This window comes from Procambarus clarkii, chromosome 44 (genome assembly GCF_040958095.1).
Source record: "Procambarus clarkii isolate CNS0578487 chromosome 44, FALCON_Pclarkii_2.0, whole genome shotgun sequence".
Classification (NCBI taxonomy): Eukaryota; Metazoa; Arthropoda; class Malacostraca; order Decapoda; family Cambaridae; genus Procambarus; species Procambarus clarkii.
The window spans coordinates 14,049,510-14,055,509 of NC_091193.1; positions in this window are offsets into that span (position 1 = coordinate 14,049,510).

Consider the following 6,000-nt stretch of genomic DNA (forward strand, 5'->3'; position numbering starts at 1 on the left):
TTCGTGTGCTTGAGAATCCATAATTTTCTAAGATGCATTTTCAAAGTTTTTTTTTTTAATTTACCAGATGTACTGTATATTAGGATGCTAGAAATCTTTTTATCTCCACGAAAAGAAGCAGTAAACTAATAATTTCCTTCTGCATCAAAGGTTTCTTGGCTCATGATGTTTTTATAAAATTTTTCGCATTATTCATTATTTTTATGGTTATAAACTCAGTCCATATATCTATATATACAAATATATATATATATAAATTGTACATCTTAGCAGTATCTGTGATTAGATATTTATGTTGCATAGACAACTCATGAGTTGATGAATCACTACGAGGTGTGGCGCTGTGCACTGGGTCAGCACGACTCCTGGGCCATTACGACCCCCTGGGGGCATTTCGACCCCTGGAGTATTATGAGCACCATGGGCCATTACGACACTTAGGCCATTACAACCATATTGGCCAGTGCGACCTATTTGTCATCACAAACCCTGGGTTGTATGACTCCTGGGCCAGCAAAGACCCATTACTGACACCTGCGAAGCACGACCCCTGGGCCTGTATGGTACCTGGGGTCAGCACGACTCCTGGGCAGCACGACCCCTGGGCCTTTATGGTACCTGGGGTCAGCAAGACTCCTGGGCCTGTATGGTACCTGGGGTCAGCACGACTCCTGGGCAGCACGACCCCTGGGCAAGCATGATCCCTGGGTTGTTAACACGACCCTTGGGGCCGGTATGACCCCTCAAGCCTCCGTCTCATCTTTCAAAACTTGTTCTCTCTCACATTGTTTACAAACAATATTTACAAAATTCTTTACTAGTAAAACTTGGAAAGTGTCAGTTTGAGATCAATGTGCAGAGTTTAAACTCACGATTTTGTAAAGACAAGCCCTGAGTTTAAGTGCAGATGTCAGAAGTAAATATTGCAACCAAGAATCTATTTCGTTTTAACATGAAAAATGGTGACATGACAAAATAAAATATACACACAAAAAAAGAGATATCTGCTTGGAAATCATACCAGTCTAATGTAGTCGAGCCAGAGTAAAAGTACAGCCGGAGGGTTGTGGGGGTGGGGAGAAGTGCACACCCCGCGGCATCAGGGCCGACTCTCGTCTCCTCCGCTCAGAAGCAAAAGGGTCAAACCTTTTTGGCCAAGATCTATTGTGTTTGCAGATGTGGCATCAAGTTCATCATTTATTCCCCGAGTGGAGGCCCTAGCAAACATGATGCTCCTGCAACTTAAGAACTTATTTTATGAGACGGGACAACGTGCCTCTTTTAAAACCCAAACAAGTTGAGAGCTTCCAAGATTAAGCACTATATAATGAAATTATAAAAGTAACCAGTTCCCTTCTATAATGCAGTCATTAGTATTCCTATCTTAGCTTGGAATTAATCATTTGAGAAAACACACGTCTTGCGCTATTGTGATAGAACCCATATAGAATACTGTACCTAAACACATTTTAGAAACAGTATTGATCCTCACAGTGCAAGCAGCATGGCACTATACCCTAAAAAACCTCATCAGTGAATGATAATGTAATATACATACTGTGTGATGGATAATACGTGTAAATAGATTAGAAGATGAAACCATCCGAATGAGGATTCATATGCAGTGTGTATACTCATAATGTCCACTTGGTACTAATACTTGCACTCTGAGTGCTGATACGTGCTATCGACAAATCCTACGTGCATGGGAGAACTGCTATGCATAGGTGAATGCCCACATTTTTGTCGACCCTCTCATATGACATCGCAACATCTACGTTTGTAAGCATAGTGCATAATTGTTTGCATGCATGTTAGTATGGGCATCTGTTGCATGGGTTCTAATATGGGCACCAAAGGCAGATATGTGTAGTGTGAGCAGAGAAGGGTTCCAATGAGCACTACGTGTGGGTATGCAAGAGTTTACATGCACTGTGAGTATTAATACTTGCACTGTGAGTTCTGATACATATATGAGTAGTGATACAGGCACTATGGGTGCTGCTATGTGCGTTGTAAACACTAATTTACACATTACCGACAGCTGATGTATGCACTCGCGCGAAGTTTGAATGTGAACATTTCGTACTGATACGTGCTCCACGAGTATTACACACACACACTAGTTGAGTGACTTAACTGTGGCTAAATATAACGTGAGCTATGATTGCTGAACTATGTATTCTGAGTGTTGATACGTGCACTTTAACCCCTAAACTGTGCAGTTATTTAAAAGCACTGCGTCTAGTTGGCGTACGACTAAAAATAGTTAACAAATGAAATGGGGGGAAGGGAAATGCAAAAACGCATATTTACGTTTGGCGCAGTGTAAGGGTTAAACACTGATATCTGCGCTGGGAACCGACCAGTGCGTGGGTGTGCCAATGCCTGCTGGATGGATATTGTTCCGAGTGTGTGTTAGTACTGGTACCTGCATGTTATTGCAAAAGCACCAGTATTGATGCTGATCGATATTAATATGGGTGCAGATATTTTACTACTGGTGCTTGCATGTTTGTACTAGTGCTTGCATGTTAGTATTGGTGCATGCATGTTAGTACTGGTGCATGCATGTTAATACTAATGCTTTCATGTTAGTTCTAGTGCTTATATGTTAGTGCTAGTGCTTTTATGTTAGTGCTAGTGCTTGTATGTTAGTACTAGTGCTTTCATGTTAGTACTAGTGCTTGCATGTTAGTACTGGTGCCTGGATATTTATACTGGTGCTTGCATTCCAATACTCGTGCTTGTATGTTTGAATTGGTGCTTGCATGTTAGCACTAGTGCTTGCATGTTAGTATACGTACTTTCATATTTGTACTAGTAACTTGGTGCCTCTATGTTAGTACTGGTGCTTGTGTATGTTAGGTACTGGTGCGTGCATGTTAGTACTAGAGAGTACATATTGGTTAAGGGGGCTTTGTATGTTACTATTGTTGCTTGGATGCCAGTACTAGTTCTTGCATGATGGTACTAATGCATTCATAGTAGTACTGGTACTTTCATGAGAGCTCTGGTGCTTGCATGGCAATTCTGAAACTTCACTTTGAGTCCTGGTTCTGCTTACGTTTACAGTCAAGGGTAATTAATACCTGTGCCATACTACTAACAACGTTGAACAGCATTCTTCTTCTGGGCCACTAGGTGTGTAGAGCAACATACCTGTACTGTGCCACCAGGTGTGTGTAGAGCAACATACCTGTACTGTGCCACCAGGTGTGTGTAGAGCAACATACCTGTACTTTGCCACCAGGTGTGTAGAGCAACATACATGTACATTGCCACCAGGTGTGTAGAGCAACATACATGTACTGTGCCACCAGGTGTGTAGAGCAACTTACCTGCTCTGTACCACCAGGTGTGTAGAGCATCATATCTGTACTGTGCCACCAGGTGTGTAGAGCAGCATTACCGTGCCGGCAAGTGTGTTAAGCTGCTTAGCCTGGAGATGCGCCTGGCACTCAGTGCCAGTGCTCTGGAACAGCACACCTGTGTCAGCTGGTGAAGTCTCTATAACCAAGAGGCGAAAGTCTGCTGCACACAAGACACCTGTTCATGTATGTCCACACACAGGACACGTGTCCTTGTATGTCCACGCACAGGGCACGCGTCCAACTACCTACGTTAGGGGTTTGCTAGTTTTATCCGGCAAAATATTCATTTGATTTTAATTTAAATTCAAGAATTTTAACATGTAGATTAAACTCACTTGAGACATGAGTGACTGACTTTTCAGAGTATTAACAATGGGAGAAGGACATCTGCCTTGATTATTGTGCGGGGGGTCTGACTCCCCCTGTGAAGGCGATAATCGTGGTCTCACAATACCTCTTTAAAGTGCTCCAGTTTGTGGCCATGACAGCGTGACTTTTTGGACTAATACTTCTCTCTCTCTCTCTCTCTCTCTCTCTCTCTCTCTCTCTCTCTCTCTCTCTCTCTCTCTCTCTCTCTCTCTCTCTCTCTCTCTCTCTCTCTCTCTCTCCCTCCCTCTCTGTCTTTCTCTCTCTCTCCACACACACACACACACTTACTCCACCGGATTCCGTGATCACCACCACACATACTGAGTGTTGCTTCAGTGTCTTGTGGGACTGACCAACCACCATCTTCGCTTCAGCCAGAGCACATGACTTCGTTCCTCTCACCTTGAGCACTCACAAGACTCAATTGTAGTAGCATATATTTATATATTTATAGAGGTGTAAACCTTAGATTAAATATTATTATTCACTGACTAAAAGAGCGTTGAATGTAAACAAGGGTTGGGAGAGAGAGAGCACTACCAGTCTGAAGTAGATGAGTGTATGTGTCGATACACTTGTGCTCTTTATGAGCTCCTGTGTTCCTGATCGCAAGTGTTTGTTAGCACAGGTAGTCACGATAACAAAGTGTTCTCGAGCACAGTTATTCATGAGCATAAGTGTTCATGAGAGCAGGTGCTCATGGGCGGAGGTGTTCACAACCACAGGTGTTCTGGAATTCAGGTTTTGATCAGACTCGCAGGATGCTGAAGGATTCTGGAGCTGGTGTAAAATATAACGTCGGTAAGGATTGTATTTATACTATGGTTTGTGAGACTGCAACTGTAGAATGCTGGTCCTACACACACACACTTTCTAGCCATAACTCAGTTTAACGAGTGGAATTTCACTATTGCCGGTTTCGAATAACCTGAAATTCGCTTTGCAGTCATTCCAGTCTACAGTCATTCCAACCCTCTTTAGTCAGGCTAGAACCATTATAGCAGATTTTCGTCATGCCGCAGACAGCCCAGTTCTCTTCATTTCAGTTACTTGTATTTCTCACGTAAACTTTGCTCTCAGAGATCACATGCAAATACAGTCCATGCAAACGAAGAACTGAGACGATGGGCATGCCAACCCCTCACAAAGTACACCACTGTTATGTTCCTAATTTCCAAGATCTGTAACTGCAATATTCCCTTCTGCGATGATGGTGTTCTTCAGATATTGAGTGTATTATATATATATATATATATATATATATATATATATATATATATATATATATATATATATATATATATATATATATATATATATATATATATATATATCGAGAATCTGTATCAGTCAGTGAGCAGGGGGCAAGAATGTCTTTTAGTACTACGTTAATGAGAGTCTATTTGTGGTTGATAATATTATTGCAAATTATTTCTTTAGTAATTATGATTTGTTGTTATTTCTCGGTTTTAATAGAGATGATTTCCAGGATGTATTTTTTTTTATTTATTTTTATTAAAATTTTCTCAATGTTTTTGAACTGCCATATGTACCGGTGTTCTTTTCTTTTCAACAACACTGAGGTTATTTGTGTTCTTCCTTCAGGCTTGCTCTTCAGGTCTTTCCTCCGCGTGTTTCATGTTTCCTCTTTTCTTCCATTTTCCTTTTCATTTTCAACAAATTCCTTTTCGTTTTTAACATTCATTGAATTTTTCATCGAGTTTTACTCCCATTACTTTAAAATTCTTCTTAGGCCAACTCCCTTTTCCCCCCCCTGCTTTTGCGTATTTTTTGTTGTTGTCTTGCCTGAGCGTTTTATATGATTCATTTTTCCCCCTTTAATTAAAATTGATGACTTTATTTTCACTTCCTTTCCACTACCAACTTAGAGACTTCACCAAGGCCATAGTTGACACAGGAAAAAATAAAATATTTTGTGTGTAAAAAAAATGATAATTTTTGTTCATAACCATGATATTTATTTACCCTTTAAGTTAATGAAACTAATATATATATATATATATATATATATATATATATATATATATATATATATATATATATATATATATATATATATGTTGTACCTAGTAGCCAGAACGCAATACTTGGCCTACTATGCATTGCTCGATTTGCCTAATAAGCCAAGTTTTCTTGAATTTATATATTTTTTTTAATTTCTTTTTTATGAAATGATAAAGCTATCCATTTCATTATGTATGATTATTTTTTTTTTAATTCGAGTTGAAAAATGTAG